Below are 16,633 nucleotides of genomic sequence, written 5' to 3'. Positions count from 1 at the left end.
CAGAGAAAAAGAGAGAGCAAGCTGGCAACTGCCGCTTGGAGTGTCTTCACGCCTGCTTATTTTTCCGAGAGGAGCAAATAGACAAGGATAAGAAAGATAGGAAGAGAAAACAAGGAAGAAGTGAGGGAACCATGAAAAAAATAACGAAGACTTAGACAAGAATCCTTAGCCCATAAAAGAATAAAGCAGATAGTCAGCGCGAAGGAGCAATACAAAAATTGGCCATCACATGTGTAGTACATGTTTTTTTTTTTTGCCTTGTGTGTGTCTTTTGCGTTTGCCATGTCTGTGGCACTTGTGGCTTTTTTTTTCATATGTTTAGACACCTGGCGTGGTTCAATGCTCCTGTCACACAGTAAGTCATGCGTTAAGGAGACTCATTTCGAAACATAAAATTCATAAGTTTTTTTTTCTAAAGCAGTTTCAAGCAATATTGTGACTCGGTCGTCGAAAACCTCCTTGCCACGTAGACGGTCTGTGTGCTAGCCCTATTTGGGCTCAAAAATTTTTATCGCTTATTTTGTGTGCATGTTTTCTGATTCTTCAGTTAAGGACACGATGATGATCCTTCGCTCAGAACCAACGACGCCGTCACTAATGCTGACGCTAACGCCGACACCAGAATTTCGGCAACACGAGCTCTGAAACGCTTTGGCAATGAAACTTTACTAGAACAGTGTTTGTAATCCCCAAAAGTAGCCCACGTAACAATGAATTACCCAGGGTAGTGTAAGAATCAGGACTCCCAAGTGAAGCATACAAGCTGGGTCTATAGCATATCTACGCTAAACCTGATGTTGTACATATTTACGTTTGGTATCAAGCTTGCTTCACTACAATGTTCGTTCACCTACTGCCGCATCCCATTTACGACAGGAGATATTACATGTAAGTTACGAGGTTGTATTAAGCACTCACCTAAGATTACTAGAAGGTGCAAGTTTTTTCTGGCACATTTATTGACCAATATGTCAGTCTAGTGTTCAGAATTTACCCTCTCTTACCCTGCTCCCGAAAATTCTTGCACGTAACGCCATTTCGCACTCGTTCTAGGATCGGCTGAATTGTGAGTTTTCTGCGACTCACTATCTCGGCACCGAGTTCATGATTGGTCCGCCGTACACGAAGGCAGTGCAAACCGACAATTTTGCGTTATGACGTCACTATGAAGTCATATTGTATGACACCACAATGGCATCACAAAAATTGCCAATAGGTAAGGTTGATGATTTACGATGACGTTTTCAAATGACGATATTCACCATCACTAGTGGTACCGCATTCGAGGACAATCATAGTAAAATTTACGTGTTTGACAAGGCATCTAAGTCCTTCGCTCTAGTAAGCTCACCGGGAAACAATTGTTAACATGGCGCACTCACCAGTGCATCAAAATAATTGGTATTACACGGCAAAACAAATCGCATTGAAAAGTCTGACATTCTACCAGGAGGCACAATCAGCGGTATTTATGTAAATAACTAGCGATTACAATTAAACATTTGTGACTTACAGCTGCATCTTTCCATGCACTTATTGTATGTTCTGAAGCCATTCTTGTTTTTTGCGCAACGACCATGAGGAAAACGAAAGCAGTCGTTCTTCGTTGCATCAAAGAACCAATGATGCCTGGCAAGCAAGCACCTTTCGGACTGCGCTTTCACGCTGCATATCGCTTTTTGCTTTATGTTCGCTGAAATAAAAAGGCGTAATATTGTTTTCAAACATTTGTAGATCAGGGGGCATTAATATTCCTAGAGAGAGAGAGAGAGAGAGAGAGAGAGAGAGAGAGAGAGAGAGAAATAGAGAAATAGAGAGGAAAGGCGGGGTGGTTAACCAAGCTTGGCTCGGTTGGCTACCTTACACTTGGGGTGAAGGAAAGGGAGATTAACAATTAGGCTATTCAAAGATTTCTTTGGGGATGTAGCAGAGAAAATGCGACAAGTTAAGCATGCAAGACAACGCACTGACTTTGCGAAACAGTTCATTATCTCTGTTACATTGTTGCCATTGTTCTAGCTCTTCGTCTTGAAGAGGCTCGGCCACACTTATTCGAGTACTCATCGAATGACTTCAAGAACAACATATTGCCTGACGAATCAATGGCGGCGAATCGTTTTTAGGGTTTGTCAACTTATTCGTCCAGTGAGAGTGATCTACCGCACATTTTAGGCACTTTTACTATCATTTGAAACCACCTCCTACTCTGAAAGGTAGGCACTGACGAGGATGAAAAAGAAAGAAGGTTGTTCCCTTCACCAGTGTGAGCTGACCTGGACTTCATTCACGTAGTATCTTACGGCGGCCATGGTTATTATGAAGATAACGATGCTAAAATCAGCCGATGGCATGGGTATTGTGTACACGTCACAGAAATTGGCGTATATGGCATCAGTTGCCGAGAAACGAGGGAGTGATTTCCTCCCGACTCTCAGAATTATTTGTTAATTGCAGGCCACGTCTGCATCTATAATTTTCAGACGCGTGTTTTAAGGAGTCTCGAGCGCTGATTGGCACTATTTTGAGACCATGCTGTGGAATGGTTGCAAGATCTCACTGACTAACATAAATGAGTGAGCCCTGACTAGACCTTACGTGCACACAGATTACAGTTCCACAGGTTCTCATTCTATACATGGCTATATAACGGCTTCTGTTCTATTGAACAATGCATGGGCAAAATAATAAATGAGAAGCATTCTTTAGCGAACCACAGGCATCTATCTATCTATCTATCTATCTATCTATCTATCTATCTATCATCTATCTATCTATCTATCTATCATCTATCATCTATCATCTATCTATCTATCTATCTATCTATCTAAGCCACCTACGAGGTTTAGCTCTCCTGGCCATTTCCACAATGGTGTCGATATGAAACTTGGTATGGTATGACATGACTGTATGAAGAGCATATTTGACTAGTCATAATATTGCTACAATATTGAAGGGACGGGTGGAAGAAGAGAAAAACGAGGTGGGCACGAGCGGTGATCAACCAGATTCCTCGAATCAGCCACAAGAGCGTTTTTACCGCTGTTACAAATTTCTTACGAGAATCTAAAAGAATGGAATGCTAAAAATAAGTAACTTCAGTTGGTTTATGTATAATTTTTTTGTATGTTTATATGTTTTCTTTTCAAGGTTTTTTTAGAAATTTCACACCTTTTTATTTTACCTATATTACCTAATTAATCCAACCCTCTCTTTCAAGAAGTGAATTAATTTAAAAAGCAAGGCACTGTCCCATTCATGGCCTATCCCCCTAGGTGGGTTGCGCCAAGGTGTTGAGGAACCAACCAACTAACCTTGGACTCTCGCATTCATCATCTCTCATAAAGACATCTCACCGTAACAAAATTGGTGGAAGGTGCGAGGTACAGTGGAGCGATCCCAGGAGAACGATCACGGAAGCGCTACCTAAAGAACTACGCCGAAGCCGCCGACTGGCTGGTCTACCACCGCTCTATATGGATCCGGTTGCTGACGGCGACACCACGCACTCTTCTTCTGGCACTACGTGGCCCCGACACATGGTACCGCGAAACTTCTCTGGGAGGGTCGGAGAAGATGTCGACGAATGGCTGAAACACTTCAACCGTGTGAGTAAGTACAATTGTTGGGATGCGGCCTCCCGGTTGTCCAAAGTTAGATTGTTTCTTCAAGGGACGGCGTTGGTGTAGTTTGAAATCCACGAAAAAACAATAACGACCTGGGAAGCGTTCGAAAAAGAAATCGCGAGCTGCTTCGGGGACCCATTGCTGAAGAAGTGCGCTGAACAAACTTTGATGCAGCGTGCTGAAAGTCCCTGGTAAAACATGCACAATGTATATTGAAGAGATTCTAAAATTGTGCAAGTCTGTAGACCCACGCATGAAAGAAGATGACAAGGTTGGGCATCTCCTCCAAGGGGTTGCTGAGGACGTCTACCATTTCCTCATCGGTAAGGACACCTTGGCGTCTGTAGCGGACGTAATTCAACACTGCCGCACGTTCAAGACCCTAAAGGCTAGGCACATCACTCCCAAATTTGGTAGACTTGCCAACGTCACCACCGTTGCAAGTGTCGACGTCCCTCCAACATCATCCTGTGATCTTGCCTCGATGATTAGGCAAATCGTACGTGAGGAACTTGGACGACGTGATGTTGTCAACCCGCCGAGGGTACATGCTAGCAACACCTCCCCGCCATACGACGCGGTATGTACTGCCATTGATGCCACGCTATATGATGTGCCCCAATCAAGAGCACCAGAGCCCCCAACTGACAATCTACATCAACGCCGTGGTTTCCAGAACGTCTCCTGCCAAACACCTACAATGGTGTCTTCGTGGTACGATCGTGGGTACATGGCGCCTCGTGGAAGGTTTGGCGACGTGCGTGAGGCCCCTGTGTGCTATAACTGCGGTCTCCGTGGACATGTGGCTCGATTCTGTCATCAGAGGCCTCGCCCCCAGCAGCGTTACTACGAGGGATTATCAGCTTCTCGACAAAACCGCTGGCGCGGTGGTATGCGCTCGATGAGGGAAACGTACGTTGGGGACGGCTTCTAGCAAACCACCCACAGTGATACACATGTGGAACGCAATTTCTGCCGGCATTCACGCAACGACTCACCTTCCTCCGAGCGAAGCTTGACGCCCCCCGCAACACGCCGGTTCCCTTCCCCGTCTCCTGGTTGACGCGTCACCTCCCCGCCTCTGGGAAACTAGGTGGTGCGGCCAATGGAGGTGAGGTTGCCGAACATTTTCCACTGCATCCACTTATGCCTCCACCGATTTTTATGACGCAAAATAAGGTCCGCGTGCTTATGGATGGACTTCCTACGACGGCTTTGATAGATACTGGAGCAGCTGTCTCAGTGATAAGTCTTAAGTTCAAATTGCGGCTAGGACATAAAGTGATGTTTCGCTGGGACAGTTGTGCATCATTTTGTGAAGTGAGCGGGGAGACGCTGTGCCCGATCAGTGTGTGTGTTGTTAGTGTCACTTTGGGCGACAAGGTGTTCGAAACCGAATTCGCTGTCCTGACCAGCTCCACCCATGACATCATCTTGGGGATTGATTTTCTACGCCGGTGCGGTGCTACTGTAGATTGTGGTGCTGGCGAGATTATGCTATCGGCATTTACTCACGATCTCAGACGCTGTCAAGGATCTATCACCCTCATTGAGGATGTTGTCTTGCCGCCCAACTTGATGAAGAACGTACGCGTGGACGCCTCTGCCTCGGATGCCGGCACGTTTGATGTCCTTGTGGGGCCCATTCCTCTCAAGTGCGCCAAGAAAATCGTGCTCGTTCTACATTGTGTTCTGTCGATCAGTGATAGACGGAAAGCCTTATGGGTGTCGATCTATTCAAGTGAACCTGTCATGCTACCCTGCGGATTGCGACTCGCCTCCTTCGAACAAAATGCGAACAGTTTTATAGCATCTTTAGGTGACGTGAGTGTAAATCATATTCTTGCAACGCACAATACTGAAGCCAACTTTCTGAGTATGGTAAACAAGTCGCTATCATCATAAAAACGTCGAGCTTTGGTCGAAGTCCTTGCGAAACACGCTACCATATTTGACTTTGCACAAAATGAAGAGCAAATAAGTGTACCCGAGTCGCGTACTCGCCATGAGATTGACACAGAATCCGCTCACCCTATCCGGCAGAAACCATACCGTGTCTCATCTGCGGAGCGCAAGTTCATTACTCAACAGGTAGAAAAGATGTTAAAGAAAAGGGTCATCTAAGAGTCGTGTAGCCCTTGGGCTGCCCCTGTGATTCTTGTCCGAAAGAAGGATGGTAAATGGCGATTCTGCGTGGACTGTACAGACGGCTCAACTCTGTCACTAAAAAGGATGTCTACCCGCTTTCCAGGATTGAAGACGTCATCGATCGTTCGACCGAACCACCAGAAAGTCGCTGCAGTCAGCAGCTTCAAACAACCTCAGTCGGTACGAAAGTTGCGAAGCTTTTTGGGCCAATGCTCGTATTTCCGTCGCTTCGTGCCCAAGTTCGCCGATGTCGCTTACCCTTTGACGTCCCTACTCAGCAAGAACACACCTTTTTGGTGGTCAGCGGATTGCGAGTCGTCTTTTTCGCAACTCAAGCTTGTTCTTACGTCAGGGCCCGTACATCGCCACTATGACCCATCTGCTGCCACAGAAAATCATACCGACGCCAGTGGTGTAGGTATCGGCGCCGTCTTGGTCCAACGCCATGGAGCTGCTGAAGACGTCGTTGCCCATGCCAGTCGCTGTCTAAGTAAACCGGAGTGAAACTATACTGTCACAGAGCAGGAATGTCTCGCGGTTATATTTGTTGTGCACAAATTTCAGCCTTATATCTATGGATGCCGATTCTCGATTATCATGGACCATCATTCTTTATGTTGGCTCACTGGACTAGGGGACCCATCTGGTCGTCTTGCTCGTTGGGTGTTACGATTGCAAGCAAGAACACGACTTTGAAGTCATTTACAAGAGCGGTCGTCGTCATGCTGATGCCGATTGCCTTTCAGGGCTTCCCCTTCCGACAACTGAGTGTGACGCTGACAACTTTGTTGAATATTTGGCAGTAGTAGATACTTCGTTTCCTGACCTAACAACGTTTCGGGCAGAGCAACGCGGGGACAACAGTCTCGCTTCTTTATTCATTTCCGGAACGAACGGTCAACGTGGTTTCGTCGTAAAGGATGGCGTTCTTTGCAAAAAGAATTATTCCGGTGTAGGCTCTCGCCTACTTCTAGCTGTGTGTACTTGTCTGCGACAGCACGTACTTCGAGCAATGCACGATGACCCTACATCTGCCATGCGGGTTTTTCTAGGACATTTTATCGCACGCAAGAACGCTTTTTTTCTGGCCGAAGATGCGTAGAAGTGTCACTGCATATGTTGCGAGCTGTGAGAAATGTCCACGCCACAAGCGTCCTACAACTCCGCCAGCTGGACTACTTCATCCCATAGCACCCCCGGGTTCATGTCGTCGGTATCGACCTGCTCGGCCCTTTTCCGCGATCAACTAACGGCAACCGATGGATTATTGTGGGCGTTGCCTACGTCACACGCTACGCCGAAACTGCGGCGATCCCTGCGGCAACGGCCACTCAAGTTTCACAGCTCATGCTGTCGCACGTTACATTACACCATGGATCCCCCCGTGTCATCATCAGTGATTGCGGGCGGCAATTTGTCGCCGATTTAGTTGAAAACCTCCTTCGCCTCGCTTCGTGCCATTTCCGTCACACTACTCCATATCACCCGCAGGCTAATGGTTTGATAGAACGAACTAATCGGACTCCGGTCAACAAGATTTCCGTGTATGTTGATTCCGGACATAAAACATGGGACGCAATCTTGCCATTTATAACTTACGCCTACAACACTGCACAGCACGAAACAACGAGATACAGTCCGTTTTATCTGCAGTACGCACGCCAAACCCGCCCAGCTCTTGACACTACTCTTCCTTTTTCCGAGGCTGCTAAAACCTACTCTCACCGAAACCATTTGCCGTGCAGAAGAGGCCCGGCGCATCGCCTGTCTTCGAACTTTCGTCTCCCAGAAACGCTCTAAGAACCGTTACGACACAAGTCACCGGCACGTATTGTTTGAGATAGGGGATTTGGTGTGGCTTTGGACGCCGCTTCGCAGGTGAGGCCTCTGCCAAAAGTTTCTGGCCAACTACACCGGTCCCTTTGTTGTCCTGAAACGTCTCAGTGATGTCACATACGTGATATCTCGGCTGTTGTCAACTGGCCGCCGCTCAAGCAAGACCAACGTCGTTCATGTCGCCTGTTTAAAGCGCTATCATCATCGCAACGAAGCCTAACTCACCCGGTGGGCATCGTCTGCAAAGGGGGAATCGCTACAATACTGAGGGGACGGGTGGAAGAAGAGAAGAACGAGTTGAGCGCGAGTGGGGATCTACCAGACCTCAACGTCAAAATCAAACATATTTTCTCATTAAGAAACGTTAATTTAAATATTAAGATAGAATTTGAGAATATTTATTCCTCTAACGCAAAGCAAATGCCATTTCAATATTTAAATGATTGGCTGCAGGATTACTTGCCACATGTGAACATGAACAACATAATTGCGACTGATGCATCCGTATCAAATGAAAAGGCAGGGGCAGGTATCTTCTCACGTTCCCTTGACTGGTCCTTTTCGGTTAGACTCCCAGATTACACACCAATATTCATAGCAGAAATATTTGCTATTGTACTGGCACTACGGAAACTTCCTTTGGCCGAATTGGAAGCAGTCGTAATTACAGATTCTTTTTCAGTATATGCTGCTCTGTCTTCAGGAGCCGACTTAACACTTATGCACATGTTTCGACAACTCATACCGACAAACTTGAAAAAACTGCAGCTCTTACGGGTACCAGGTCATCGTGGCATATATCTCAATGAGATGGCGGATGCACTAGCCACAGTATCTCTTAGCGGTCCCCTTACCCCTATTTTGCCTGATACAGCTTACGCGACAGCAATAAGGTTTAGAAACCTCTAATTGCATGAATACGACTGCTAATCATTGGACAAATATCGAGATTTCGCACATCTAAGATGCCGCTTGAATAGACAGTGGTGTGCAACACGGCACTTGGAAGTTACTTTTACAAGATTGCGTTGCAGAATTCCGCAACTGATTTAATATATGCATAAAGTTGGTCTAAAGGCGTCACCTTTATGTCAGACTTGCGAAGAAATAAAAACGATAGATCACTTCTTTTTGTTCTGTCGCCGATATTCTCATCAGCGGAAAAGATACCTGGTAGCTCCACTTGAAAAATTGGGATTAGAATGAAATGTGGCAGTAATTTTATCGTTTGCGAGCATTAAATTCGGTTATAGTCTCAGGGACGTCTGCTCTGCGGTACTTAAATACATGCATGAAACAAAGCGATTGCCATGTTAATCTGCCTATTTATATATATATATATATATATATATATATATATATATATATATATATATATATATATATATATATATATCATTTTAGACCCACCATTACCTCTGTCTGAAATCGCATCTGATAGCCTGCATCGCTCCCTGCTCAGATATACTCCTTTTTCGATTTTCGGCTTTTCTTTCTATATATTTTTTCAGCCCAAAATTACGTTTTGTTTGAAAAACCATTAGCCTTTTAGTTAAGATTCTGCCGCCCGGTCTAAGCCGTTCCCCCTTTGTGGGTGTGCGCCAGAGTACCAAGGATCATCATCATTATCATCATCATCTCTCATAAATAAAGGCATCTCACCGTAACAATATGAAAATCATTACATGTATGTCATGAACGTCATGATATACATGTCATGGTCCTGAAGCTCTTGCATTGTTTTCATTCACCTGGCATGTTGCAAAACTGGTATGGTATGACATGATTGTATGGCGAACACAAGTGACAGACCCTAACATGAAAATCGATCATGACATGTGCGTAATGTAACAACATGACTACATGCCATGCGCATGATGCGCTCACAGCCGTTTCGCTAGCGTCCCATTTACAAAATTTGGTATCACGGTACTTGAATGGATGGCGAAGATATGTGGCTGGTGCAAACATAATAATCATGAGATGCGTGTCATGTAACAACATGACTAGATGCCATGCTCATGATGTGCTGGAGGCCGTTTCGCTACCTTCACTTATACCAAATTTGGTACTACGGGATTTGAATGCATGACGAAGGCATGATACTGGTGCAAACATGATAATCACAGCATGCGTGTCTTGTAACAACATGACTACATGCCACACTCATGATGCGCTGGCGGCCGTTTCGCTAGCTTCACATATGCCAAATTCGGTACTACGTGATGTCACTGGATGACGAAGGTATGTGACTGGTGCAAACATGATAATCATGAGATGCGTGTCATGTGATAACATGACTACATGCCACAGTCAAGGCACCAATGCATTTCAACGTGACGCGGTGCGCGTGCTCACCGGCGTTCATTTCGTCGCGTCACGCCGGTGGTGCCATGCCAGGCGCCGGTACTGACATATACTCGCAGGTGCGCGCCGCACTGCGTTGCTTTGACGCATGCGCGTGTCAGCGCGTCCGGCATCCCCCCCGTCACGAGAAGAGGGAGATGCAGTGTTGTCTGCCTAAACACATCGGCGCGAAATACAGCATGTCGCATTTTGCGCCGGTTGCCATCGCGCCGCACCGACGGACGCTAGTCACGCCAGTCGCGCCTGTCGTTAGACGATAGAGTGTTACGCGACGTCGATAGATGACGATATAAGTGACTCGTACAAATATAATAGTCCTGACACGCGTGTCATGTAAGAACATGACAACATACCACGCTAATAGCATGCTCGCGGCCGTTTCGATAGCTCCACTTATACTAAATTTGGTGTCAGGTGACGTGAATAGATCACAAAGGTAAACGACACATCCAGACATGATTATCATGACACGAAAGTCATGCACCACATCATTTACCTTCACCTCGTAATGTTGTGCTGATTTTAACGTGACTTATCCATTTGTCTCATTTGTGCTTCACATATCATCCATTCCCGCTGTACGTAGGATCTGCCAATATCTATCTATCTATCTATCTATCTATCTATCTATCTATCTATCTATCTATCTATCTATCTATCTATCTATCTATCTATCTATCTATCTATCTATCTATCTATCTATCTATCTATCTATCTATCTATCTATCTATCTATCTATCTATCTATCTATCTATCTATCTATAATCAGCCTACGTCTCAGCGTGCTCCTCTTCGTCTGCATAAGTTGTAATATACCGAAATCAGCATAACAGAGGGTCAGTGTGTGACGAAAATGACTTACTGTAATTACTTGAACGACGCGAAATGCTTATCGCGCCCTTCAATAAATTCTTTCTCTACGTCTCGCGGACGCACACCTGCCTAACGCAGCTAATGTAGGCGGGTATGCGTGACATGTTAGTGCCTGTCTAAATCAACACAGTAACACCGAACCCACGTAGTCTAATTTCCGGAATATTTTGCGCAACGGGGGAAGCGATAATGTGTCTTGAAAATTGATTTATCAAAGCACAGCAGCGCCTGCTTCTTACACTACTGAAAATACATTTTCGGTGTAAACATGGCACTGCAAAACTTCGTGCAGACGCCTTGGAATGATAGCATCATGCATCAATTCTTTCAACAGGCACCCACGACTTCCAACGGCTGCACTTCTTAATCTACTAGACATAGACCCCTCAGAGCCACGATAACAAACTGATTCGATAACTATTCCTGTGTAGCTGCTGATTACTGATCTCAGTAATGAAGACCACCTTTCATAAGTGTCAATAATCCTCCCTCCACATGCATACGGGGTCGGGAAACGCGCGTGCGTTCTCCAATATGGCGGACAAGTATGAGCATTACCCATCAGCTTACTGTTTCCAATTGGAAGCATTTTATAGTCGCACCCTCTCGCCAATCCGGCGTTGGCGGTGTCGTCTACACCCCCACTGCGCATGCTCGTGTCTCACGACTCGTGCCGAAGGAGAATTTTAGCTCATACCGCATGCTGGTGTCTCGTCAACTGTCGCTTTGCCCTCTTTCTTTCGCCTCAGAAGGCTATCGCAGGCACCGTCTGCTAGTAAAAACCGACTGTGCGTACTGCACAACCGTTCAATGCCGACTATAGTTCACTATAATGGTGACCCCGTATATGTAGGCACTGAATCGCGCACTTCGAATACAGTCATGGGCATCGTTACTTGGCTTTCGCTTGACTGGACGATTCGCGTGACTCGAGTAGACGCGACGGAAGCAACGGTAGCTCGAACCAGTAGTGGGACACAACCCAACATCAGCGCCCCACCACTGGTGCAAGGCGACGCTCCTTCTTGATTTTTAAATAAGAATAATAAAGATGAAATACCAATTAGGCATTCTCAAATCATACACAATTAAGCAACGTTGTGGTCGAGCGCCTTGTGCTCGAGCTCTCTGCGGTGTGCGAAGTGACCACTCATACTGCGCATGTGCATCCCCTACCCTCCTGATCTCTCCTGATCACTCTCCTGATCTGCGCTCTCTCTCTCGCCTCGAAACGCCAACGCTGGCAGCGTCTGCTTGCCTACTTTCGCCCACCCATCCCTCTCTCTCCTCTAGGCATCCCTTCCCGCGGCATTTGCACCCCCATTGCGCACACGCGCCCCCTCCCACTCCTCTGTACCCCTCATCTTTCGCCTCTCAACGCCGACGCAGGCAGGGTCTTCTATACTCGGCGATAACTTTTCTTGGCACTGAAGAGAAAACTAATGGAGCCGAATCACGTGCATCCAACCACGAGTGAATGTAGTTCCTAAGATAGATAGATATATGGGGTATAACGTCTCAAAATCACCCTATGATTATGAGATACGCCGTAGTAGAGGGCTCCGGAAATTTCGAACACTTGGGGTTCATAAACGTGCGCCCGAATCTGAGCACACGGGCCTACAACATTTCCGCCTTCATCGGAAATGCAGCCGCCGCAGTCGGGATTTGATCCCGCGACTTGCGGGTCAGCAGCCAAGTAGCTTAGCCACCAGACCACCACGGCTGCGCAATGTAGTTCCTAAGTTGCGCCCGTATTTTCAACGTAAAATATAGAAGTTTCTCCATTATTTTCTATGTGGAGCTATTTGAGACAGAATGCAGCTAACACCAGTAAGATATTCGTATTTCTTTTAATTTATCTGTTGTGATTTCAAGTCTGCGCGCACTGCACAACCACTGAATGACCAGCTCGTATATATAGGCACTGGATTTTGACCACCAAGTTGGCGCTGGTGGTTCTGGTGGGAGACTTCTCCTGTGTGTTCTTGAACAATGAAAAAAAAATGCAGCGTGCACGTTGGCTAAAAATGGACTGCGGGTCTCGGTGTCAAATTACAGTCTTCTGTCTCTCATTGCCACTAGCAGCGATTGGCATGTTCCAGTGGGAAACACCGGTTCGTCACCGTGTGCTTCGCACCTTCTCGGGTTTCTTTCCTGCGCAACGCCGCGATAAGTGCCAACGTCAACATCACTGCCAGTGTAAAGCCCTAACCGCCTGCACGCGATTTCTTAGGGACAGCGACAAGCGGCAGCGACAAAATTGCTCCATCGCGCCTTTGTGTTGCGACGGCTGCGACAGCGTGTCGCAGACAAAGTGTCATTGCTGCTGAATAAAAACTATCGTGTGCATACCCATAAATTGCGAACAGAAATTTCAAAATTGGTCGATGACAACATGACAAATATATTACTGTCTTGTTTGAAATAAGGAAGCCACAAAATCTATTCGCCCCTTCCATTTTTCGCAATCTTTGATCTAACCACAAGAGGCTGTCCAGAAGCGTACGCCTTACGTACACTATTACGGCTACGACACACTTTGCACGACGATTTTTCATTGTGGCGAGCGACAAATTTCCCACTTGCTACAATGCGTAGAGACATCAAAACTAATATTTGAAACGAGATTTAGGACAAATTACGGCCGCTTACTCTCCACGTTAGATAATTATGAAAAAAAAATGTAGCTGATACCTTGCATTTCTTGAAGTACGCGTGGAAAACAAGCATCTAGGGCATACTGATTGATTGATATGTAGGGTGTAACGTCCCAAAACCACCATACGAATATGAAAGACGCCGTAGTGGAGGGCTACGGAATTTCGAACACCTGGGGTTCTTTAACCTGCACCCAAATCTGAGCCCATGGACTTACAACATTTCCGTCTCCATCGGAAGTGCAGCCGCCGCAGCCGGCATTTGATCCCACGACCTGCGGGTCAGTGACCGAGTACCTTAGCCCCTAGACCAGCGCGGCGGGGCTCGAGAGCAAATTGCAACCGGAGCGAGGACCAAGGGCACAGCGATGTTGCCGGAAATCGCCACGCTGGCTTCCGTGCGACAAAGCATATTTTTTTCCATAAACGCGCGACGCAACAGGCGGCGGGGACAGATGGGCCTACGCGACACCAAATGTTCTAGCTCGTTGCTGTCGTTTGTCGCTGTCACAATGAAATCGCGTGCGTGTGGTTAGGGCTTAAGCGTTAGCGCTCACTGTTTCGCATCTACACATGGTTCCTTTTAGTAGGAGATGGTGTTAATTTTTTACACGCAAAATTAACATTGTATAAAGTCATTGCTGACAGACACGGAAGTCGAACGGCAACGAAAGCCTTTCGTTTGAGCAAGGGCTAGCAGGCTGGTATAAACCAGCCGTCTGTAGCGCTAATAAGTATTGTTTAGAAGATATTGGAGTACATAGTTTTACGGGTGAGAGATGTTTATTGTACAGGCGGGATGATAGATGGTTGCAGAAGTCAGGCTTGGCACAGAACACATTCACTTCTTTTTCTTCTACCCCACTTCAAAGAAAGTCCCGTATCATTTCCCCCGTTGCAGACGATGTCCGCTGGGCGAGGTAGTGTCACTGCGTGGTATGGCGTCAACTGGGCGAGTTGTACGACGTCAGTTTTCCTGGAGCGACGGCCACAAAATGTGAGGCGTGATATCACGTACGTAACGTCGCTAAGGCGCGACAAAACGACGAAGGGGCCTGTATAGCGGGCCAGAAACATTTAATACAGACAACTCTTTCGACATGAAGTCCACAGGCAACCGTATCACCTTTGCTGTACGACACGTGTCGATGGCGCTTATCGTAGCGAGCCTTTGAACGGTCTTGGGCTGCGAAAGTCCGGAGACGCGCGATGCGCCGTGCCTCCTCTGCGCGACAGAGTGTCTCTGCAAGTATGGGTCTTCTCGCTCTGAAACTGGTAGTATTGTGTCGAGGGTAGTACGTGGCTCACGGATGAAAAGAATGTAAAACGGGCTAAAGCCGGTGGTCTCTTGTAGTGCAGTGCTGTAGGCGTAGGTCATAAACGGTAAAACTTCGTCCTATTTTTTATGCTTGGAATCGACGTACATAGCGAGCATGTTAATGAGCGTCCTGTTGACACGCTCAGTCAAACCATTGTTCTGTGGTTAGTATGAAGTGGCGCGACGAAACTGGGAAGCAGACCGGCGGATCAACTCTTCCACGGCGTCAGCTGCAAACTGGCGGCCACGGTCGCTGATGATGGCACGAGGGGGCCCTTGCCGGAGGATGATGTTGCGTAGCAGGAAGTCCTAAACGTGATCGGCTGTTAAGGCAGAGACTGCTGCGGTTTCAGCATACCGATTGAAGTGGCCTACACAGACTATAACTCAGCGGTTCCCAGTGATAGATTGTGGGAAAGGGCCCATCAAGTCAATGCCGACGACCTCAAAGGAATAACATGGAGGCGGCATGGGATGGAAAAATCCCGGCCGCGCACTTGTTGGACTCTTGTACCGTTGACAATGCTCACATCTGGTCACGTATTTAGCTGCAGCCTGACGCATGCAGGGCCAGTAGAAACGTTTCAGTGTGCGTTGATAGGTATTGGTGAACCCCTTATGCCTAGATGTTGGATCGTCAAGCATAGCTTGCAGCACGTTGGGTCGCAATGATTTGGGGACAACCAAAAGTAGGCCGGCCTCCTTTTCAGCGAAATTTCGCTTGTAAAGAATCCCATCCTGCATGACGAATGGGCTCTGATGAGGCTTATCTAACGGCAGATGAGAAAAAATGAGCCAGGCTACGGTCTTGACGCTATGTACGAAACGCTTCCAAATCTGGAAAACGTGAGTCAATGGCTGCCAGACAGTCGTCTAAATAGACCTCTCCCTGTTTGTATAGAGTGTGACGTCAATGTAGGCACCCCACCCCACCCCAACCCCCCTCCCTCTCTCGGAGCAGCTGCTGGTTGGCAAGTAATTTCCTCCGGCGGCATCTTTCTGCATAACAGAGCTGCGTGTCTGCATTTATTCGACAGAAATTTCTGCATTGCTATGCTCTAAAGTCACAGATTCTGAAAGAAGGGGGTCACCGAAGGGTCACTACTCATAATGTGGAAATTTGCTCGTCGTAGTTGTATGGATGGACAAACATTGTTTTGAGTACTGAGAGACGTGACTAACACGCAGTAGGCTTCACCCACGTAGATGGCAGCCGTAAAAAAAATTTGATCTTTTTTGAACGCGTACGTTTTCAACGTACATGGTTACTGGCACCTTGAGAAATATTTGCATGGCGTGGATGTAAACTTACTCAATTTCCATCGTGGCATGTGCAATGAAGTTTTAAACGAGGTACAGCATTGGCGGCAGCATGGTTGTGAGCTGCTGTGCGCGACGTCACGGATAAGATTCTCACTCATTGTCCACAAGTCTGATCGGAGATGAATAAAAAAAAAGAAGCACTTCTTGCCGTGGGATAGGCTGAGGTTACTATATTCTCGCCAAAATAAAAGTGATATGCTGCCACTTCGTTCTTAACAACCCAGTGAAAATTCATGTGATGTAAAAGCCGACATCTCAGTTATATATGATAACATGTGAAACACTTACCTTGCTGCATTTAACACCTATACCATGCTTTCGTACATACATATTGCTCCTTTAGGCCTGATACACACTTCTAATGCTCATTGTCACTTTATAAGGATCGAGCCGTAAAAAAGTACATAGTAGATAAGAAACGAAAATCTCCGCTGTTTCTATAACACGTATCAGGTATTCAATAACACAAGTTATAGCCGTGGTGA

The sequence above is a fragment of the Rhipicephalus microplus genome, chromosome 6 (genome assembly GCF_043290135.1).
Source record: "Rhipicephalus microplus isolate Deutch F79 chromosome 6, USDA_Rmic, whole genome shotgun sequence".
Lineage (NCBI taxonomy): Eukaryota > Metazoa > Arthropoda > Arachnida > Ixodida > Ixodidae > Rhipicephalus > Rhipicephalus microplus.
The sequence above is the reverse complement of the archived record's forward strand: the minus strand, read 5'-3'. Positions refer to the sequence as shown.